This window comes from Aegilops tauschii, chromosome 3 (genome assembly GCF_002575655.3).
Source record: "Aegilops tauschii subsp. strangulata cultivar AL8/78 chromosome 3, Aet v6.0, whole genome shotgun sequence".
Taxonomy (NCBI): Eukaryota; Viridiplantae; Streptophyta; class Magnoliopsida; order Poales; family Poaceae; genus Aegilops; species Aegilops tauschii.
In genome coordinates this window covers 249,423,339-249,448,513 of record NC_053037.3, presented here as the reverse complement: position 1 = coordinate 249,448,513, position 25,175 = coordinate 249,423,339, and the positions used below count along the sequence as shown (strand labels likewise).

Here is a 25,175-nt window from a genome sequence, read left to right as displayed (position 1 = left end):
CTGCCATGGTTAGCAGCAATAGAAACACAAAAGAATATGATCCTGCAGACTACTAGAAGTGGTGGTGATGGTGGTGTGTCACAAAACCTTCAAGCGAATCTCAAATTCTTACCAGTTCTTACCCAGGAGCAGGTGGTGATCGGCAACCGTTGTAGTCAAAAACTCTCAAAGCTTGGATATAGCGATTACCAGGGAGAGTCAAACGCACGATGTAGACTTATGTGGAGCTGGGAAGGCTTATAATATGGTAGCAAAATGGTAAGCAATAATCAATTCAGAGATGCAAAGTTGAATAAACGCTCAATGACGGTACTGTGCTGGTCCTAGGCTAGACTGTGCTAGAGACGTGAGCCTAGAACACTAACAAAATCACGGCGCTGCACGTAAACAAGGGAAAAGCACACTCTGGAAAATTTGTTTTTTCGCTCTTTTTTTTTGCGCTCTTTTTTTTGCGCTCCTCTTTTTTTTTGCGAAAAATCACTATAATGGCGAGTGTCTCAAAACTCTTCCCAGGTCAAACTGATAGGATGGGCACAAAATTTTTTGACTATTTTTTTCGGAAATCAGGGCAGCGACGACGAAAAAGTGCGACAAAAAATCACTATGATGGCGAGTGTCTCAAAACACTACCCGGGGCCTAAAAATAGAATAGGGAAAAAATATTTTTGGTTGCCGAAATTTTGGCCTAAAAACTGCCCGGGGGTCTCCACTTTTTTTTCCGAGACCTACTCAGGCAAGGAAACACGAAACGGAAAATATATGGATCTCTAAAACCAACCGAATATGAAAAGAACTCGGATTGGTGGTGGATATATGGCGGTAGGATATGGCAGCGGTGGTGGTATATGGTAGCGGTAGTGGTATATGGATACGGATCGGTGGTGGTATATAGATACGGATTCAGAGCGGTGGCGGATGATCAATGGTGGTAGATGGCAAGGCGATGATGATGGTGCGGCGGCGGCGTGACAACTTATGACCAGAACTCGAAACCCTAAAAGACTAGACTCTAAGACCAGCAACTTGACACGACGATGCAACCGCAAATTCAACAAAGCAAAAACCCAAAAAAGATTATGCAAAGGCTCAGATTGGTTCGGATATGATGAACTAACCCTAATTTTTTTTTGTGGCTTTTTCGTGGACTGTAGGTATGAAGAACAGACTCGATCTAAACTACGAAAAACTGTAAAATCTCACCGAGCAACCTGGAAATCTGATACCACTTGATAGAGGCAAAGGTGTCCCGTCTTTCGATGAGATGATGGATATCGCTTTGGTGGAAGTCGACTTTGACGATCCGACTACGAACGTGCGAGGACGTCGCGCCTTAGCAATCGCTAAACCAACTCCGAGAGGTTATCGACCACGCCGGAGCACGATCAACCTGACCACGAGGGTCTGTTTCCTGCGAGCAAATGAAGAACAAGCAAGAAACTGAGATTGCAATCTGGATATTGCGAATATAAGATGAAAGCTTTATTGATCAAGGTGGAGTTCTGTGACGCCTCTGTCTGGTCTCTGAACACAAACGAAGTACGCGAAGTTGCAGCTATGGCGAACTTTTAATCTAAACAAAACCCAAAGTCTAAACGACGCCTTAAGGGCTGTATATATGGAGGAAGAGGGGGGAATTTCGTGGCCCTTGAGGAAGGGGTCCGAAACCAACCCTATCTCTTGTTTCCCCACACATACGGACTCTAAAAACAGCCTATACTTATGTATTTCGAAATTACATGGGCCTGGCCCAATAATAAGGTGACGCAGCACCTAGAATAGCCTCTGGACGAAAGTTATGAAGTAGCATCTTGTATATTTCGTCCAAGGCTTCATGCACGCATTATGGTGGCTTCAACGTCCTGGAATCATCACTTGTAACTCCGTTCTTGTCCCCCATGCGCATGCTATCATCTCCATGCTTGTTCTTGCTTCAATGTTCATCCTTCTCAAAGCTAGGCCCTTCATTTGTAAGCAAAACAAATGTTTCCAATTTAGGCAGCATCATATTCTCATGAACATTAGAATCATTACCAAGAAACAAAAGTACCTGGTAATTTAATTGGCGTGCGCGAGCTCTAGTAATTGGTCCAGTATGTATAGCAGCAGGGGCTGTGGGTGTAACAATGGTATTGATGTCCTCATCAGAAAGCACAAACAGCAGCAGGAACACGTCTGTCCTCAAAATATTGTAAACATGTAAATCGTTGTTCAGTTTCTAACTCCCAAGTAAGATATATATCAGGAACATATCTACCCTCAAATGGTGGAATATTCAATTTCAGTTTAGGGAGATGGTCATGATCTCGTACCTGAGGTGGTGGTGCCGGCCTACCGTTGCGAATATATACCTGAGGTCGACCTGCTGGTGGTGGTGCTGGTGGCTGCACGTAGTTCTGATTTTGATCAACCTCATCCTCATAATCGCCCGCATAATCGTCATCCTCCTCAGCTGCCGCAGGAGCAGGAGCCAAAGAAGCATCAACAGTAGGTGCAGCAGCACCCGAATTTTGACCAGTCTCAGTTGGAACGCGCTGTGCCCGTCCCACTTGATTTGGAAGGCGGCGTTGGAGATGTGGTTGTTGTTGTTGTAGAGGTGCGACATGTGCAGCCGGTGGTGGTTGGGGAAGACGCTTGAATAATTTAGTAAACTTGTTATCCAGCTTTGTCTCGAACGACTTCTCCACGGCATCTATCTTCTCCATAGCCTCTTCAAATCTGTTTAGCACATCTCCCACCTGGCCACTCATCATTTGCTGAATTTTATCATGCAACTCCTTGTTCGTCATGTTCTCCCAATCAGTCTCATCGGCTTGTGAACCTGCCATGGTTAGCAGCAATAGAAACACAAAAGAATATGATCCTGCAGACTACTAGAAGTGGTGGTGATGGTGGTGTGTCACAAAACCTTCAAGCGAATCTCAAATTCTTACCAGTTCTTACCCAGCAGCAGGTGGTGATCGGCAACCGTTGTAGTCAAAAACTCTCAAAGCTTGGATATAGCGATTACCAGGGAGAGTCAAACGCACGATGTAGACTTATGTGGAGCTGGGAAGGCTTATAATATGGTAGCAAAATGGTAAGCAATAATCAATTCAGAGATGCAAAGTTGAATAAACGCTCAACGACGGTACTGTGCTGGTCCTAGGCTAGACCGTGCTAGAGACACGAGCCTAGAACACTAACAAAATCACGGCGCTGCACGTAAACAAGGGAAAAGCACACTCTGGAAAAAAAATTCGCTCTTTTTTGTTTTGCGCTCTCTTTTTTTTTGCGCTCCTCTTTTTTTTTGCGAAAAATCACTATAATGGCGAGTGTCTCAAAACTCTTCCCAGGTCAAACTGACAGGATGGGCACAAAATTTTTTGACTATTTTTTTTCGGAAATCAGGGCAGCGACGACGAAAAAGTGCGACAAAAAATCACTATGATGGCGAGTGTCTCAAAACACTACCCGGGGCCTAAAAATAGGATAGGGAAAAAAATATTTTTGGTTGCCAAAATTTTGGCCTAAAAACTGCCCGGGGGTCTCCAGACCTACTCAGGCAAGGAAACACGAAACGGAAAATATATGGATCTCTAAAACCAACCGAATATGAAAAGAACTCGGATTGGTGGTGGATATATGGCGGTAGGATATGGCAGCAGTGGTGGTATATGGTAGCGGTAGTGGTATATGGATACAGATCGGTGGTGGTATATGGATACGGATTGGTGGTGGTATATGGATACAGATTGGTGGTGGTATATAGATACGGATTCAGAGCGGTGGCGGATAAGCAATGGTGGTAGAGGGCAAGGCGATGATGATGGTGCGGCGGCGGCGTGACAACGTATGACCAGAACTCGAAACTCTAAAAGACTAGACTCTAAGACCAGCAACTTGACACGACGATGCAACCGCAAATTCAACAAAGCAAAAACCCTAAAAAGATTATGCAAAGGCTCAGATTGGTTCGGATATGATGAACTAACCCTAATTTTTTTTGTGGCTTTTTCGTGGACTGTAGGTATGAAGAACAGACTCGATCTAAACTACGAAAAACTGTAAAATCTCACCGAGCAACCTGGAAATCTGATACCACTTGATATAGGCAAAGGTGTCCCGTCTTTCGATGAGATGATGAATATCGCTTTGATGGAAGTCGACTTTGACGATCCGACTACGAACGTGCGAGGACGTCGCGCCTTAGCAATCGCTAAACCAACTCCGAGAGGTTATCGACCACGCCGGAGCACGATCAACCTGACCACGAGGGTCTGTTTCCTGCGAGCAAACGAAGAACAAGCAAGAAACTGAGATTGCAATCTGGATATTGCGAATATAAGATGAAAGCTTTATTGATCAAGGTGGAGTTCTGTGACGCCTTTGTCTGGTCGCTGAACACAAACGAAGTACGCGAAGTTGCAGCTATGGCGAACTTTTAATCTAAACAAAACCCAAAGTCTAAACGACGCCCTAAGGGCTGTATATATGGAGGAAGAGGGGGGAATTTCGTGGCCCTTGAGGAAGGGGTCCGAAACCAACCCTATCTCTTGTTTCCCCACACATACGGACTCTAAAAACAGCCTATACTTATGTATTTCGAAATTACATGGGCCTGGCCCAATAATAAGGTGACGCAGCACCTAGAATAGCCTCTGGACGAAAGTTATGAAGTAGCATCTTGTATATTTCGTCCAAGGCTTCATGCACGCATTATGGTGGCTTCAACGTCCTGAAATCATCACTTGTAACTCCGTTCTTGTTCCCCATGCGCATGCCATCATCTCCATGCTTGTTCTTGCTCCAATGTTCATCCTTCTCAAAGCTAGGCCCTTCATTTGTAAGCAAAACAAATGTATCCAATTTAGGAAGCATCATATTCTCATGAACATTAGAATCATTACCAAGAAACGAAAGTACCTGGTAATTTAATTGGCGTGCACGAGCTCTAGTAATTGGTCCAGTATGTATAGCAGCAGGGCCTGTGGGTGTAACAATGGTATTGATGTCCTCATCAAAAACTGCAGCGTTTACGACAAGGGAAAAATTCTGTAGAAGAATATTATCAGGAATTACAAACTGGCATGATTAGATGTGGTATTGTTGAGGAGAATGAAGCTATGCTTGCACGTTTTATGGGTGGTTTAAATAGAGAGATTCATACCATTCTAGAGTATAAGGAGTATACTAATATCACTCGTTTATTCCATCTTGCTTGTAAAGCTGAACGTGAAGTGCAGGATCGACAAGCATTGGCGCGAACTAACTTTTCTGCAGGTCGACCTTCATCACGGACACCGCGTGCATCTTCTACTTCCATTACACCAGCACCTCCATCAGGTTCCACCTCCAGCCGTGATACAAGAAAGCAGGCACAACCACCACTATCTGCCAAGAGCGCACCTGTCGGGCCTGCACAGAGCTCTTCTTCTTCCATGGCATCAACAGGGCACACAAGTGATATTATTTGTCGTCGTTGTAAGGGAAGAGGACATTATGCGCGAGAATGCAAATCTCAGCGTGTAATGATTGCTACTGAGGATGGTGGGTATGAGTCCGCTAGTGACTATGATGAGGAGACTTTGGCTCTTATTACACGTGAAGAACATGGTGGAGATGATTCTGAAAATGAGACGAAATACATGGCTCCTGAAGACGCTGACAGGTATGAATGTTTAGTTGCTCAACGTGTTTTGAGTGTGCAGGTCACACAAGCAGAGCAAAATCAGAGGCATAATTTGTTCCATACAAAGGGAGTTGTGAAGGAACGTTCTGTTCGCGTCATCATAGATGGAGGGAGCTGTAACAACTTGGCTAGCATGGAGATGGTGGAGAAACTATCTCTCACCACAAGACCACATCCACATCCTTACTACATCCAATGGTTCAACAACAGCGGCAAGGTTAAGGTAACACGTACTTTTCGTGTGCATTTTAGTATCTCTACATATGCTGATTATGTTGATTGTGATGTGGTACCCATGCAAGCATGTTCCTTATTACTTGGTAGACCATGGCAATTTGATAAAAACTCTGTACACCATGGTAGAAACAATCAGTATACTCTTGTTCATAAGGATAAAAATATTACTTTGCTTCCTATGACTCCTGATTCCATTTTGAAAGATGACATTAATAGAGCTAATAAAGCAAAACAGGAGAAAAATAAGAGTGAAAATCAGATTGTGGCAAAAGAATTTGAGCAACAAATGAAACCTAATAATAAACCATCTAGTGTTGTTTCTGAAATTAAATTGAAAAGTGCATGTTTACTTGCCACAAAATCTGATATTGATGAGCTAGATTTCAACAAATCTGTTTGCTATGCTTTTGTGTGCAAAGACGCATTATTTTCATTCGAGGACGTGCCTTCCTCTTTGCCCCCTGCTGTCACTAAAATTTTGCAGGAGTTCGCTGACGTCTTTCCACAAGACGTGCCACCGGGATTACCACCTATTCGAGGGATCGAGCATCAACCATGCACCATACCGTACCAATCCAGAGGAGACGAAGGAGATTATGCGTCAAGTACAGGAGCTGCTCGACAAAGGTTATATACGCGAATCTCTTAGTCCTTGTGCTGTTCCTATTATACTTGTGCCTAAAAAGGATGGTACATCTCGTATGTGTGTTGATTGTAGAGGCATTAATAACATTACTATTCCTTATCGTCATCCTATTACTAGGCTAGATGATATGCTTGATGAATTGATTGGCTCTACAATATTTTCCAAAGTTGATTTGCGTAGTGGATACCATCAAATTCGTATGAAACTGGGAGATGAATGGAAAGCAGCATTTAAAACTAAGTTTGGTTTATATGAGTGGTTAGTCATGCCTTTTGGGTTAACTAATGCACCTAGTACTTCCATGAGACTAATGAACGAAGTTTTACGTGCTTTTATTGGACGATTTGTGGTAGTCTATTTTGATGATATACTGATTTATAGCAAATCTTTAGAAGAACATTTGGAGCATTTACGTGTTGTTTTTATTGCTCTACGTGATGCACATTTGTTTGGTAACCTTGGGAAGTGCACCTTTTGCACCGACCGAGTATCTTTTCTTGGCTATGTTGTTACTCCACTGGGAATTGAAGTTGATAAAGCCAAGATTGAAGCTATTGAGAGTTGGCCGCAGCCCAAAACGGTCACACAAGTGAGGTGATTCCTTGGTCTCGCTGGTTTCTATAGGCGTTTTGTGAGAGATTTCAGCACCATTGATGCACCTCTCAACGAGCTTACAAAGAAGGATGTGCCTTTTGTTTGGGGTACCGCACAGGAAGAAGCCTTCACGGTATTGCAAGATAAGTTGACACATGCTCCTTTACTCCAACTTCCTGATTTTAATAAGACTTTTGAGCTTGAATGTGATGCTAGTGGAATTGGATTAGGAGGTGTGTTATTACAAGATGGTAAATCTGTTGCATACTTTTCTGAAAAATTGAGTGGGCCTAGTCTGAATTATTCTACTTATGATAAAGAACTATATGCTCTTGTTGGGACTTTAGAAACATGGCAACATTATTTATGGCCCAAAGAATTTGTTATACATTCTGATCATGAATCTTTGAAACATATTAAAAGTCAAGCTAAACTGAATCGTAGACATGCTAAATGGGTTGAATTCATTGAAGCTTTCCCTTATGTCATTAAACACAAGAAGGGTAAAGAAAATGTTATTGCTGATGCATTGTCTCGTCGCTATACTATGCTTTCACAACTTGACTTCAAAATATTTGGTTTGGAGACCATCAAAGATCAATATGTGCATGATGCTGATTTTAAAGATGTTTTGCAGAATTGTAAAGAAGGAAGAACCTGGAACAAGTTTGTCGTTAATGATGGATTTGTGTTCCGTGCTAACAAGCTATGCATTCCAGCTAGCTCTCTTCGTCTTTTGTTGTTGCAGGAGGCGCATGGAGGAGGATTAATGGGACACTTTGGCGTGAAGAAGACGGAGGACGTACTTGCTACACATTTCTTTTGGCCAAAGATGAGACGGGATGTTGAGCGTTTTGTTGCTCGCTGCACTACATGTCAAAAAGCTAAGTCACGACTCAATCCTCATGGTTTATATATGCCTTTGCCTGTACCTAGTGTTCCTTGGGAGGATATATCTATGGACTTTGTTTTAGGTTTACCTCGAACAAAGAAGGGGAGGGATAGCATATTTGTTGTCGTGGATAGATTCTCAAAAATGGCACACTTTATACCATGTCATAAAAGCGATGATGCTGTTAATGTTGCTGATTTGTTCTTCCGTGAAATTATTCGTTTGCATGGCGTGCCAAATACTATTGTTTCAGATCGTGATACTAAATTTCTTAGCCACTTTTGGAGATGTTTATGGGCTAAGTTGGGGACTAAACTGCTTTTTAGTACTACTTGTCACCCCCAAACTGATGGACAAACTGAAGTAGTCAATAGAACATTGTCTACTATGCTTAGGGCTGTTTTGAAGAATAATAAGAAAATGTGGGAAGAATGCTTGCCTCATATTGAGTTTGCTTATAATCGTTCATTGCATTCTACTACTAAGATGTGCCCTTTTGAAATTGTGTATGGTTTCCTACCTCGTGCACCTATTGATTTGTTGCCTCTTCCATCTTCGGAGAAGGTTAATTTTGATGCTAAACAACGTGCTGAATTGATCTTAAAAATGCATGAGTTAACTAAGGAAAACATTGAGCGTATGAATGCTAAATATAAACTTGCTGGAGATAAGGGTAGAAGACATGTTGTGTTTGCACCTGGAGATCTTGTTTGGTTACATTTGCGTAAGGATAGATTTCCTGATTTGCGCAAATCAAAGCTAATGCCACGTGCTGATGGTCCTTTTAAGGTGTTAGAGAAAATAAATGATAATGCATATAAACTTGAGCTGCCTGCAGATTTTCGGGTTAGTCCCACTTTTAACATTGCAGATTTGAAGCCTTATTTGGGTGAGGGAGATGAGCTTCCGTCGAGGACGACTTCATTTCAAGAAGGGGAGGATGATGAGGACATCAATACCATTGTTACACCCACAGCCCCTGCTGCTATACATACTGGACCAATTACTAGAGCTCGCGCACGCCAATTAAATTACCAGGTACTTTCGTTTCTTGGTAATGATTCTAATGTTCATGAGAATATGATGTTGCCTAAATTGGATACATTTGTTTTGCTTACAAATGAAGGGCCTAGCTTTGAGAAGGATGAACATTGGAGCAAGAACAAGCATGGAGATGATGGCATGCGCATGGGGAACAAGAACGGAGTTACAAGTGATGATTTCAGGACGTTGGAGCCACCATAATGCGTGCATGAAGCCTTGGACGAAATATACAAGATGCTACTTCATAACTTTCGTCCAGAGGCTATTCTAGGTGTTGCGTCACCTTATTATTGGGCCAGGCCCATGTAATTTCGAAATACTTGAGTATAGGCTGTTTTTAGAGTCCGTATGTGTGGGGAAACAAGAGATAGGGTTGGTTTCGGACCCCTTCCCCAAGGGTCACGAAATTCTCCCCTCTTCCTCCATATATACAGCCCTTAGGGTGTCGTTTAGACGTTGGGTTTTGTTTAGATTAAAAGTTCGCCATAGCTGCAACTTCGCGTACTTCGTTTGTGTTCAACGACCAGACAAAGGCATCACAGAACCCCACCTTGATCAATATAGCTTTCATCTTATATTCGCAATATCCAGATTGCAATCTCAGTTTCTTGTTTGTTCTTCGTTTGCTCGCAGGAAACAGACCCTCGTGGTCAGGTTGATCGTGCTCCGGCATGGTCAATAACCTCTCGGAGTTGGTTTAGCGATTGCTAAGGCGCGACGTCATCGCACGTTCGTAGTCGGATCGTCAAAGTCGACTTCCACCAAAGCGATATCCATCATCTCATCGAAAGACGGGACACCTTTGCCTCTATCAGCTTTGGTGATGAATCTCATGAGTTCAATTTTTCCAAGTTTAGTAGAAATCATCATGAAAAAGGATTGCCTAGTAAGGATTAATTAATTGGTCTTGCTTCTATTGCGGTGCCACATATTGATCCTGTAGAGCAATACTTGCTAGACCATGAGAATAATTTACATATGCATGAAAGAAATGGAATAGATAGGATCTTCTTTGAACAATGTCCTCTGCTTAAACACAATTTGCCTATTGAAACTCTTGGAGGTCCTCCTCCACCTAAGGGTGACCCTATGTTTGAATTAAAACAATTGCCAGACACTTTGAAATATGCTTATCTTGATGAAAAGAAGATATATCTTGTTATTATCAGGCTAACCTTTCAGAACATGAAGAAGAAAGATTATTGAAAGTTCTAAGGAAGCTCCGAGCTGCTATTGGATATACTCTTGATGATTTAAAGGGCATTAGTCCCACTCTATGTCAGCACAAAATTGATGTGGAACCTGATGCTAAACCAGTTGTTGATCATCAACGTCGGTTTAATCCGAAGATGGAAGAAGTGGTAAGAACGGAAATATTATAACTTCTGGAAGCATGTATAATCTATCCTATAGCTGATATTAAATGGGTAAGTCATGTTCATTGTGTCCCTAAGAAGGGAGGTATTACTGTTGTTCTTATTGATAAGAATGAGCTTATTCCACAAAGAATTGTCACGGGCTATAGAATGGTAATTGATTATAGAAAATTAAATAAAGCTACTAGAAAAGATCATTACCCTCTGCCTTTTATTGATCAATTGTTAGAAAGACTATCTAAGCACACACATTTTTGCTTCCTTGATGGATACTCTGGCTTTTCACAAATACCTGTTTTACAATCTGATCAACAAAAGACCACTTTTACTTGTCCTTTTGGAACATTTGCTTATAGACGTATGCCTGTCGGTTTATGTAATGCACCTGCTACCTTTCAAAGATGTATGACTGCTATATTCTCTGACTTTTTGAAAAGATTGTTGAGGGTTTCATGGATGACTTTTCTATTTATGGGAAGTCCTTTGATGACTGTTTAAGCAATCTTAGGCGAGTTTTGCAGAGATGTGAACAAACAAATCTTGTCTTGAATTGGGAGAAGTGCCACTTTATGGTTAATGAGGGCATTGTCTTGGGTCATAAAATTTCTGAAAGAGGTATTGAAGTGGACCAAACAAAGGTTGATGCAATTGAGAAAATGCCATGTCCTAAGGACATCAAAGGTATTCGTAGTTTCCTAGGTCATGCTGGTTTCTATAGGAGATTTATTAAGGACTTCTCTAAAATTTCTAGGCCTCTCACTAGTCTTTTGCAAAAGGATGTTCCTTTTGTTTTTGATGATGATTGTTTAGAAGCCTTTGATACACTCAAGAAAGCCTTAATTTCTGCACCTATTGTTCAACCACCTGATTGGAACTTGCCTTTTGAAATTATGTGTGATGCTAGTGATTATGCTGTTGGTGCTGTTCTAGGACAAAGAGTTGATAAGAAATTGAATGTTATTCATTATGCTAGTAAAACTCTAGACAATGCCCAAAGAAATTATGCTACTACTGAAAAAGAATTTTTAGCAAAGGTGTTTGCTTGTGATAAATTTAGACCTTATATTGTTGATTCCAAAGTAACTGTTCACACAGACCATGCTGCTATTAAATATCTTATGGAAAAGAAAGATGCTAAACCTAGAATTATTCGTTGGGTTCTCTTGTTACAAGAATTTGATTTACATATTATTGATAGAAAAGGAGTTGACAACCCTGTAGCAGATAAGTTGTCTAGGCTTGAAAATGTGCTTGATGACCCACTACCTATTGATGATAGTTTTCCTGATGAGCAGTTAGCTGCAATAAATGTTGCTAATAGTACTCCTTGGTATGTTGATTATGCTAATTATATTGTTGCTAAATATTTACCTCCTAGACTTACATACCAACAAAAGAAAAAATTCTTCTATGATTTAAGACATTACTTTTGGGATGACCCACATCTTTATAAAGAAGGAGTAGATGGTATTATTAGACATTGTGTACCTGAGCATGAACAGGGACAAATCCTACGGAAATGTCACTCCGAAGCTTATGGAGGTCATCACGCTGGAGATAGAACTGCTCACAAGGTATTGCAATCTGGATTTTATTGGCCTACTCTCTTCAAGGATGCTCGTAAGTTTGTCTCATCTTGTGATGAATGCCAAAGAATAGGTAATATTGGTAAGCGTCAAGAAATGCCTATGAGTTATTCACTTGTTGTTGAACCATTGATGTTTGGGGATTTGATTACATGGGACCTTTTCCTTCCTCTAACGGGTATACACATATTTTTGTTGCTGTTGATTATATTACCAAATGGGTAGAAGCTATTCCAACTAGTAGTGTTGATCACAACACCTCTATTAAAATGCTTAAGGAAGTTATTTTCCCAAGGTTTGGAGTCCCTAGATATTTAATGACTGATGCTGCTTCACACTTTATTCATGGTGCTTTTCGTAAAATGCTTGTCAAGAAGACCTAGATGTTACTATTAAACTTGCTAATAGAGATACTATATCACCAATTGGGATTCTTAGAGATGTTGAAGTCTTGTGTGGGAAGATAAAATACCCTACTGATTTTCTTGTTCTTACCACCCCACAAGATAAATTTTGTCCCATTATATTTGGTAGACCTTTCTTGAACACCGTCAATGGTAAAATAGATTGTAAGAAACAAACTGTCGGTGTTAGCTTTTGATGAGGACATCAATACCATTGTTACACCCACAGCCCCTGCTGCTATACATACTGGACCAATTACTAGAGCTCGCGCACGCCAATTAAATTACCAGGTACTTTCGTTTCTTGGTAAAGATTCTAATGTTCATGAGAATATGATGCTGCCTAAATTGGATACATTTGTTTTGCTTACAAATGAAGGGCCTAGCTTTGAGAAGGATGAACATTGGAGCAAGAACAAGCATGGAGATGATGGCATGCGCATGGGGAACAAGAACGGAGTTACAAGTGATGATTTCAGGACATTGGAGCCACCATAATGCGTGCATGAAGCCTTGGACGAAATATACAAGATGCTACTTCATAACTTTCGTCTAGAGGCTATTCTAGGTGCTGCGTCACCTTATTATTGGGCCAGGCCCCTGTAATTTCCAAATACTTGAGTATAGGCTGTTTTTAGAGTCCGTATGTGTGGGGAAACAAGAGATAGGTTTGGTTTCGGACCCCTTCCCCAAGGGCCACGAAATTCCCCCCTCTTCCTCCATATATACAGCCCTTAGGGCATCGTTTAGACTTTGGGTTTTGTTTAGATTAAAAGTTCGCCATAGCTGCAACTTCGCGTACTTCGTTTGTGTTCAACGACCAGACAAAGGCGTCACAGAACCCCACCTTGATCAATAAAGATTTCATCTTATATTCGCAATATCCAGATTGCAATCTCAGTTTCTTGTTTGTTCTTCGTTTGCTCGCAGGAAACAGACCCTCGTGGTCAGGTTGATCGTGCTCCGGCGTGGTCAATAACCTCTCGGAGTTGGTTTAGCGATTGCTAAGGCGCGACGTCATCGCACGTTCGTAGTCGGATCGTCAAAGTCGACTTCCACCAAAGCGATATCCATCATCTCATTGAAAGACGGGACACCTTTGCCTCTATCAAGTGGTATCAGATTTCCAGGTTGCTCGGTGAGATTTTACAGTTTTTCGTAGTTTAGATCGAGTTTGTTCTTCATACCTATAGTCCACGAAAAAGCCAAAAAAAAAATTTAGGGTTAGTTCATCCTATCCGAACCAATCTAAGCCTTTGCATAATCTTTTCTGTGTTTGCTTTGTTGAATTTGCGGTTGCATCGTCGTGTCAAGTTGCTGGTCTTAGCGTCTAGTCCTTTAGAGTTTCGAGTTCTGTTCACAGGTTGTCACGTTGCCGCTGCCATATATCACCACCGCATCATCATCATCGCTGCTGCCATATACCACCACCGCACCAACTTCATCGCCGCTGCCATATACCACCACCACATATTCACCGCCAATCCGAGTCCATATACGCCACCACATGTCCGCCGCCATCACGCCAATCCGAGTACACCTGCAACATATATCCGCCACCAGTCTGAGTTCCACCAGATTCATCTCCGCCACCAGTCCGAGTTCCACCAGATTCATCTCCGCCACCAGTCCTAGTCCAAGTCCTGTATTTTGTTACTCTGTTTGGATTTCCAGATCACACCATACTCCGAGTCGTGACAGAGAAGGACTCCCAAACTTTTGTGTTACCCGCAGTAGAAAAATAGTTCCAATTTAAATAAAAACTAAGTCTGGAAAATTCTGGCTAGGCAGTTTTTAGACCATTTGTAGACTTTTTCGAAAAAAATTGTTGCGGAGCAAAAAAAGTGCAAAAAAAAGTGAAAAAAATTAAGAGCGAGCTCCTCCCTTGTTTACGTGCAGCGCCGTGATTTTGTTAGTGTTCTAGGCTCGCGTCTCTAGCACGGTCTAGCCTAGGACCAGCACACTACCGTCGTTGAGCGTTTATTCAACTTTGCATATCTGAATTGATTATTGCTAACCCTTTTTGCTACCATATTATAAGCCTTCCCAGCTCCACATACATCTACGTCGTGCGTTTGACTCTCCCTGGTAATCGCTCTATCCAAGCTCTTTGAGAGTTTTGACTACAACGGTTGCCGATCACCACCTGCTGCTGGGTAAGAACTGGTAAGAATTTGAGATTCGCTTGAAGGATTTGTGACACACCACCATCACCACCACTTCCTAGTAGTCTGTAGGATCATATTCTTTTGTGTTTCTATTGCTGCTAACCATGGCAGGATCACAAGCCGATGAGACTGATTGGGAGAACATGACGAACAAGGGGTTGCATGATAAATTTCAGCAAATGATGAGTGGCCAGGTGGGACATGTGCTAAACAGATTTGAAGAGGCTATGGAGAAGATAGATGCCGTGGAGAAGTCGTTTGAGACAAAGCTGGATAACAGGTTTAATGAATTGCTCAAGCGTCTTCCCCAACCACCACCGGCTGCACCTGTCGCACCTCTACAACAACAACAACCACATCTCCAACGCCGCCTTCCAAATCAAGTGGGACGAGCACAGCGCGTTCCAATTGAGACTGGTCAAAATTCGGGCCTAGCTTTATTCTTTGTAATGATTCTAATGTTCATGAGAATATGATGCTGCCTAAATTGGATACATTTGTTTTGCTTACAAATGAAGGGCCTAGCTTTGAGAAGGATGAACATTGGAGCAAGAACAAGCATGGAGATGATGGCATGCGCATGGGGAACAAGAACGGAGTTACAAGTGATGATTTTAGGACGTTGGAGCCACCATAATGCGTGCATGAAGCCTTGGACGAAATATACAAGATGCTACTTCATAACTTTCGTCCAGAGGCTATTCTAGGTGCTGCGTCACCTTATTATTGGGCCAGGCCCATGTAATTTCGAAATACTTGAGTATAGGCTGTTTTTAGAGTCCGTATGTGTGGGGAAACAAGAGATAGGGTTGGTTTCGGACCCCTTCCCCAAGGGCCACGAAATTCTCCCCTCTTCCTCCATATATACAGCCCTTAGGGCGTCGTTTAGACTTTGGGTTTTGTTTAGATTAAAAGTTCGCCATAGCTGCAACTTCGCGTACTTCGTTTGTGTTCAACGACCAGACAAAGGCGTCACAGAACCCCACCTTGATCAATAAAGCTTTCATCTTATATTCGCAATATCCAGATTGCAATCTTAGTTTCTTGCTTGTTCTTCGTTTGCTCGCAGGAAACGGACCCTCGTGGTCAGGTTGATCGTGCTCCGGCGTGGTCAATAACCTCACGGAGTTGGTTTAGCGATTGCTAAGGCGCGACGTCATCGCACGTTCGTAGTCGGATCGTCAAAAGTCGACTTCCACCAAAGCGATATCCATCATCTCATCGAAAGACGGGACACCTTTGCCTCTATCACATATCCTTAGTCATTTTCAGGTACTTCAGGATGTTCTTGACCGCTGTCCAGTGATCCACTCCTGGATTACTTTGGTACCTCCCTGCTAAACTTATAGCAAGGCACACATCAGGTCTGTTACACAGCATAGCAAATATGATAGAACCTATGGCTGAGTGATACGTCTCTAACGTATCTACAATTTTTTATTGTTCCATGCTGTTATATTATCAACCTTGGATATTTTATAATCATTTTATATGATTTTTGTACTAACGTATTAACATAGTGCCAAGTGCTACTTGCTGTTTTCTGCATGTTTTTTACATCGCAGGAAATCAATACCAAACGGAGTCCAAATGCAACGAAACTTTACGGAGATTTTTTTTGGACTAGAAGACACCTAATGGGCCCTGGTTGCGCCTGGGGGTTTCTCCGAGGATAGCACAACCCACCAGGGCGCGCCAGGAGGCCCATGCGCGCCCTGGTAGGTTTTACCCACCTCGGGTGCCCCCTAGACCGCCTCTTTGCTCTATAAATACCCCAATATTACAGAAACCCTAAAGCAATTGACAAAAATCAATTCCAGCCACCGCAGAGTCCAGAACCACCAGATCCAATCTAGACACCATCTCGGATGGGGTTCACCACCTCCATTGATGTCTCTCCGATGATGCGTGAGTAGTTCTTTGTAGACCTTCGGGTCCGTAGTTAGTAGCTAGATGGCTTCCTCTCTGTCGCTGAATTCTCAATACAATGGTCTCTTGGAGATCCATGTGATGTAACTCTTTTTGCGGTGTGTTTGTCGGGATCGATGAATTTTGAGTTTATGATCAGATCTATCATTTTATATCCATGAAAGTATTTGAGTTTCTTTGATCTCTTTTATACATGATTGCATATAGCCTTGTATTTCTTCTCCGATATTTGTGTTCTGTTTGGCCAACTTGATCTATTTATCTTGCAATGGGAAGAGGTGCTTGGTAGTGGGTTCGATCTTACGGTGCTTGACCCCAGTGACAGAAAGGGAACCGACACGTATGTATCGTTGCTACTAAGGATAAAACGACGGGGTCTATCTCTACATAGATAGATCTTGTCTACATGATGTCATCGTTCTTATTGCATTACTCCGTTTCTCCATGAACTTAATACACTAGATGCATGCTGGATAGCGGTCGATGTGTGGAGTAATAGTAGTAGATGCAGGCAGGAGTCGGTCTACTAATCTTGGACGTGATGCCTATGTAATGATCATTGCCTGGATATCATCATGATTATTTGAAGTTCTATCAATTGCGTAATTTGTTCACGCACCGTTTGCTATTTTTCTCGAGAGAAGCCACTAGTAAAACCTACGGCCCCCGGGTCTCTTTCTCTTATTATTTGCCTTTGCGATCTATTTTCCTTTGCTTTTATTTTCAGATCTATTAAACCAAAAATAGAAAAATACCTTGCTGTGTTTTATTCTTATTTATTTTATTTGGCGTTCGATCTATCAATCTACTACAATTTTATTCACATCCATTTGCCCATCTTGGGGCGCCGCTACACTAAAGGGATTGACAACCCCTTTTACACGTCCGGTTGCGAGAAGTTGTTATTTGTGTGCAGGTGTTGTTTATGTTGTTTTGCTTGGTTCTCTTACTGGTTCAATAACCTTGGTTTCACATCTGAGGAAAATACCTACCGCCGCTGTGCTGCATCATCCCTTCCTCGTTGGAGAAATACCAACGTAGCTTCAAACCGCATCAAAAGGAATTTCTGGCGCCGTTGCCGGGAAGGATCTTCAACATATACCAGGTTCCTAATCACAAATATCATGTCCTCTCGATTTACATTATTTGCCATTTGCCTCTCATTTTCCTCTCCCCCACTTCACAAAAATTTGCTTTTTATTCGCCCCTCTTTTTCCATTCGCCGTTTTCTTGCCAGATCTGTGCAATCTTGTTGCGTAGTCATCATGACTCAAGAGAACACCAAGTTGTGTGATTTCTAAAATACCAACAACAATGATTTTATCGGCACTCCGATTGCTCCTCCCGCCACTAGTGCAGAGTCTTGTGATATTAATACTGCTTTGCTGAATCTTGTTATGAAAAATCAATTTTCCGGCACTCCTAATGAGGATGTCGCATCCCATCTTAATACCTTCATGGAATTATGCGATATGCAAAAGAAAAAATATGTGGACAATGATGTTGTGAAGATGAAATTATTTCCATTTTCTTTGCGTGATTTTGCCAAAAAATGGTTCTCTTCTTTGCCTCGCAATAGTATCGATTTTTGGAATAAGTGCAAAGATGCTTTTATCACTAAGTATTTTCCGCCCGCAAAAATTATTTCCCTTAGAACCCAGATCATGAATTTCATGAACATGTTGCACAATCTTTGGAAAGGATGAAAATGATGCTAAGGAATTGCCCAACTCATGGGTTAAATCTTTGGATGATCATACAAAATTTTTATGCGGGGTTGAGTTTTGTTTCTCGTAATCTTTTAGATTCCATCGCGGGTGGTACTTTTATGGAAATTACTTTGGGTGAAGCCACCAAATTGCTTGATAATATCATGGCTAATTATTCACAATGGCATATCGAAAGAGCTCCTACTAGTAAAAAAGTTAATTCGGTTGAAGAAATTTGTTCTTTGAGTGAAAAAGTTGACGCTCTTATGAAATTGGTTGCTAGTAAAAGTGCTCCTATTGATTTAATGATATTCCTTTGTCTACTTTGATTGAGCAAAATAGTGATGCCATTGATGTGAATTTTATCTCTCGAAAAATTTCAACAACAATGCTTATAGAGGTAATTTTAATCCTAGGCCTTTTCCTAGTAATTCCTCTAATAATTATGGTAATTCCTATGGAAATCAATCTTATAATAATAATAGGAACACCTCTGATCTTCAGAACAATATTAAGAAATTTATCAACACTTCCATAGAAGAAAAGTTGAATAAGATTGATGATTTGTCTAGAAGTGTTAGAATTTCTCATGACGCGGAAAATCTCAAGATGAAAATTTTTGTGCCTAAGGTTGATGAATCAATTAAAGCTCTTTATGTTTCTATGGATGAAAGTAAGAAAAGAACCGCTATGCTTAGAGCTAAAAGAGATTTTTTAGAAAAAGCGTTTTCTAGTGGTTTCTTTCGCAAAAGTGATGAAGACCTTAAAATGATTGGTGTTTCCTCTATTGATTCCTTGTTTAGTAAAATTAAAATTGATGAAAAAGGGATTGGAGAAGAGTCAACTTTAGCTAGAAGGCGTCCCAGTATTTCGGAGGGTGAAAATCTTGTTGAGAAAATTGACGAAAGTGGGTTTGAAGAGGTCAAAACTTTAACTAGTGATGTGCCCACTCTTTTGGATTACAAAGACTTTATTTATGATAGTTGCTCTTTGATTGATTGTATTTCTTTGTTGCAATCCATGATAAATTCACCCCATGCTTATGAAAAAATAAAGCTTTTACTAAACATATTGTTGATACTATGATGAAAGCTTTTGAAGAAAAATTGGAATTAGAAGATGCAATTCCTAGAAAATTGCATGATGAATGGGAACCTACTATCAAAGTCAAGATTAAAAATTATGAGTGTTTTACTTTGTGTGACTTGGGTGCTAGTGTTTCTACAATTCCGAAATCTTTATGTGATGTGCTTGGTCTTACCGATCTTAAAGAATGGTCTTTAAATTTGCACTTGGCAGATTCTACTATTAAAAAGCCTATGGGAGGAATTAATGATGTTCTTATTATTGCAAATAGGAATTATGTGCCCATAGATTTTATTGATATTAATTGCAATCTGTCTTGTCCAATTATTCTTGGTAGACCATTTTTACGCACTATTGGTGCCGTGATTATATGAAAGAAGGCAATATTAAGTTCCAATTTACTTTGAGGAAGGGTATGGAACACTTCCCTAGAACAACAATTAGGCCACCATATGAATCAATCATGAGGGCATCTTATGGACCTCGAAACAAAGATGACAAAACTTAGATCCTTGCTTTATGCCTAGCTAAGGGCTTTAAACTATAGCGCTTGTTGGGAGGCAACCCAATGAATACAATTTATTTTTGCTTTTTGCCTTCTGTTCTCGAGTGTTTACACAATTATGCTACTATTATGATTGTGTTTTTTGTGTTTTAGTTAGTGTTTGTGCCAAGTAAAGCCTTTAGGATCTTCTTGGGTGATAGTTGTTTGATCTTGCTGAAAAACAGAAACTTTTTCTCTCAAGAAAACAATTCTCATTTTTTACCAGAGCGTGCTAAAATGCCAATTATTTTTGCAGTAGATTAATATCCAAATTTATCAGGTCGTCCTAATAATTCTGAATTTTTGGAGTTCCTGAAGTTTTAAAAATAGTCATATTGCTGTAGACTATTCTGTTTTGACAGATTCTGTTTTCTTTGCGTTGTGTGCTTGTTTTGATGGCTCTATGGTTTTCTTTGATGAGTTTTTGCCATACAAAACCTGGAATACAGTAGATATGATGCAAAAAATATATATTAATTGGTTTGGTACAATACTTATAGTAGTGATTTGCTTTCTTTTACTAACGGATCTCACGAAGGTTTTGTTGAGTTTTGTATGATTGAAGTTTTCAAGTTTTGGGTTATCTTACGGTGGATGAAGGAATAAGGAGTAAGAAGAGCCTAAGCTTTGGGATGCCGGGGATGCCCCCGAGTGGCATCCCCTCTTTCTTCTAACGATCATCGGTATTTTACTCGAAGCTATATTTTTATTCGTCACATACTATGTGTTTTGCTTGGAGCATCTTGTATGATATGAGTCTTTGCTTGTTTTATTTTGTGTTTTATGTCTTGATTCCTTGCTGGACACACCTATTTGGGAGAGCAAAATTATGTCATGACTTGTTAGAATTGCTCTCTATGCTTCACTTAAATTTTTATGAGCTATGGACTTGCTCTAGTGCTTCACTTATATCTTTTTTAGCACGGTGTGCTTTAGTATTTTTGAAGAAATGCTCTCTTGCTTCACTTAGATTTATTTGAGAGTTAATAAAATTTTCAAGAAATTATCTCTTGCTTCACTTAAATTAATTTGAGAGAAAGAAAATATTATGCTCATGATCTTCACTTATATTTGTTTGAGCTTATCAAAAGCAACATATAAACATTAGTCCCAAAGTGATAGATATCCAAGAAGGATATAATAAAAACTTTCATGAAGATCATTGGACAAAATAAACTTGATTCTTAGTAATAGTTTTGAGATATGATGATGTGATATATGAGTTATGTTGATGAGTAATTATGCTTTAGTAAGAATTTTGGTGTTAAGGTTTGTGATTCCCTATGCAAGCACGAAAGTCAATAATTATGCAATGAAATTATATCCTACTTGTGGTGCATTATTCGGTGTTCATTATGCTTAATGCTGGCTTATGAGATTATTCGTTTCTTGGTTGGTCGCTTCTCAATCTTTTGCGCCTTCATTTTGCACTAAGTATGATCTCTACTCGTGCATCCAAAAACCTTTAAACCAGTTTTGCCACATGTGTCCACTATATCTACCTATATGTGGTATTCTTTTGCCGTTCTAAGCAAATTTGTATGTCCCATCTCTAATTTTCAAAATAAACTTCTCTTTTGTGTGTTCATTTTGCTCGCGGGGCGGTGAGGGGTGGCTAATATTTTCCATGCTAGATGTGTTATTCTCACGATGAGTGTTTATTCAATTGTCATTGCACGAGAGTAAGGCAAGGTATTAGGGATGCCCAGTCCCGAAATGAAAAATGAATTTACTTTATGTTCTTAAATAATATTCCTTGGAAAATGTTGGTATGGAAGGCAACCGTGGATACGGCTAGCCATGGAAAGTGAAAGTATGGTTGAAAAAGGAATGAACTTAATTTCCTATTTTGGAACCGCCTATGATATATCTAGCATGGAAAGTGTTGAGAACTCTAAGTCATTTTCGTTGGTGAGAGGGATACACCTCTCAAAATGTTTTTATCTCTCAATTTTTCGCTTTGAGCTCTGGCACCTCTACAAATCCCTACTTCCCTCTGCGAAGGGCCTTTCTTTTACCTCATACAATTTTTATTTTAAATTTGAGTCTCCTTCTTCTCTTATAAAAGCACCAATTAGGGGGCAATATGATCATACTTGAGTATTGGGTGTGGCTATATGCGAGTGTGTTTCATGAATGGATCAATGATTGAGCATGATGGGCTAGGGATAACTTGCTTTAGTGTTGATATTTTGAAAGACATGGTTGCTTGTTGATATGCTTGAGCATTGAAATATTCATGTACTTCACTTATATCTTTTTGAGCACGGCATGCTTTGTTAACTTTGAAGAAATGCTCTCATGCTTCACTTAGATTTATTTGGGAGTTAGTAATTTTTTTTAGAAATTCTCTCTTGCTTCACTTAGATTATTTTGAGAGAAAGAAAAAAATTATGCTCATGATCTTCACTTATATTTGTTTGAGCTTATCAAAAGCAACACATGAAAATAGTCCCAAAGTGATAGATATCCAAGGAGGATATAATAAAACTTTCATGAAGATCATTGGACAAAAATAAACTTGATTCTTAGTAATGGTTTTGAGATATGACGATATGATATGTGAGTCATGTTGATGAGTAATTGTGCTTTAGTAAGAATATTGATGTTAATGTTTGTGATTCCCTATGCAAGCACGAAAGTCAATAGTTATGCAATGAAATTTATATCCTACTTATGGTGCATTATTCGGTGTTACTTATGCTTAATGCTTGGGTACGAGATTTTTCGCTTTTTGGTTGGTCGCTTCTCAATCTTATTGCTAGCCTTCATTTTGCACTAAGTATGATCACTACTTGTGCATCCAAAACCCTTTAAACCAGTTTTGCCATATGAGTCCACTATACCTACCTATATGCGGTATTTCCATGCCGTTCTAAGCAAATTTGCATGTGCCATATCTAATGTTCAAAATAAATTTCTCTTTTGTGTGCTCTACTACTCGCGAAGCGGTAAAGGGCAGCCAATATTTTCCATGCTAGATGTGTTATTCTCACGATGAGTGTTTATTCACTTGTCATTGCACGAGAGTACGGCAAAGGTATTAGGGATGCCCAGTCCCGAAATGAATAATGAATTTAATTTATGTTGTCAAATAATAGATTCCTTGGAAATTAATGGTATGGAGGGCACCCGTGGATACGGTTAGCCATGGAAAGTGAAAGTTATGGTGGAAAAAGGAATAAACTTTATTTTCTATTTGGGAACCTCCTATGATGTATCTAGCATGGAAAGTGTTGGGATGCTCCAAGTCGTTTTCATTGGTAGGAAAAGTATGCCTATCAAAAATAATTTTATCTCTCAATTTAAGCTTTGAGCTCTGGCACCTCTACAAATCACTACTTCCCTCCGCGAAGGGTCTTTCTTTTACTTATGCAAATTTTATTTTGAATTTGAGTCTCCATCTTCTCTTATAAAGCACCAACTACGGGGCACTATGATCGTATTTGAGCATTGGGTGTAGCTAATATTCGAGTGTGTCTCATGAATGGATCAATGATTGAGCATGATGGGCTAGGGATAACTTGCTTTAGTGTTGATATTTTGAAAGACATGGTTGCTTGTTGGTATGCTTGAGTATTAAAGTCTTCATGTCAAAACTAGACTATTGCTTCGAATCATATAAAAGTCTATATGTCCATGCTATAAAGAAAAGAAATGTGATGAACATGTTAGGCAGCATTCCACATCAAAAATTTTGTTTTTATAATTTACCTACTCGAGGACGAGCATGAATTAAGCTTGGGGATGCTGATACGTCTCCAACGTATCTATAATTTTTGATTGTTCCATGCTGTTATATTATCAATCTTGGATGATTTATAATCTTTTTATATCATTTTTTGGTAATAACGTATTGACATAGTGCCAAGTGCTAGTTGCTGTTTTCTGCATGTTTTTTACATCGCAGGAAATCAATACCAAACGGAGTCCAAATGCGACGAAACTTTATGGAGATTTTTTGGATCAGAAGACACCTAATGGGCCCTGGTTGCGCCTAGGGGTTGCTCCGAGGAGAGCACAACCCACCAGGGCGCACCAGGAGGCCCATGCGCGCCCTGGTAGGTTTTACCCACCTCGGGTGCCCCCTGGACCGCCTCTTTGCTCTATAAATACCCCAATATCCCAGAAACCCTAAAGCATTTGACAAAAATCAATTCCAGCCACCGCAGAGTCCAGAACCACCAGATCCAATCTAGACACCATCTCGGATGGGGTTCACCACCTCCATTGATGTCTCTCCGATGATGCGTGAGTAGTTCTTTGTAGACCTTCGGGTCCGTAGTTAGTCGCTAGATGGCTTCCTCTCTCTCGCTGAATTCTCAATACAATGGTCTCTTGGAGATCCATGTGATGTAACTCTTTTTGCGGTGTGTTTGTTGGGATCGAAGAACTTTGAGTTTATGATCAGATCTATCTTTTTATATCCATGAAAGTATTTTGAGTTTCTTTGATCTCTTTTATGCATGATTGCATATAGCCTTGTATTTCTTCTCTGATATTTGGGTTTTGTTTGGCCAACTTGATCTATTTATCTAGCAATGGGAAGAGGTGCTTGGTAGTGGGTTCGATCTTACGGTGCTTGACCCCAGTGACAGAAAGGGAACCGACACGTATGTATCGTTGCTACTAAGGATAAAACGATGGGGTCTATCTCTACATAGATAGATCTTGCCTACATGATGTCATTGTTCTTATTGCATTACTCCGTTTCTCCATGAACTTAATACACTAGATGCATGCTGGATAGCGGTCGATGTGTGGAGTAATAGTAGTAGATGCAGGCAGGAGTCGGTCTACTAATATTGGACGTGATGCCTATGTAATGATCATTGCTTGGATATCGTCATGATCATTTGAAGTTCTATCAATTGCCCAACACTAATTTGTTCACCCACTGTTTGCTACTTTTCTCGAGAGAAGCCACTAGTGAAACCTACGACCCTCGGGTCTCTTTCTCTTATTATTTGCCTTTGCGATCTATTTTCCTTTGCTTTTATTTTCAGATCTATTAAACCAAAAATACAAAAATACCTTGCTGCGTTTTATCCTTATTTATTTTATTTGGCCTTCGATCTATCAATCTACTACAATTTTATTCACGTCTATTTGCCCATCTTGGGGCGCCGCTACCCGAAAGGGATTGACGGCCGCTTTTACACGTTGGGTTGCACGAAGTTGTTATTTGTGTGCAGGTGCTGTTTACGTTGTGTTGCTTGGTTCTCCTACTAGTTTGATAACCTTGGTTTCACATCTGAGGGAAATACCTACCGCCGCTTTGCTGCATCATCC

The 25,175-nt window shown here is 40.4% G+C and overlaps 1 pseudogene; it reads left to right on the top strand.

Moving 5' to 3' along the window:
- The first annotated feature begins 6,460 nt into the window (after positions 1-6,460).
- LOC141042874 (uncharacterized) overlaps positions 6,461-25,175 on the top strand; it is a 44,913-nt pseudogene continuing 26,198 nt past the window's right edge.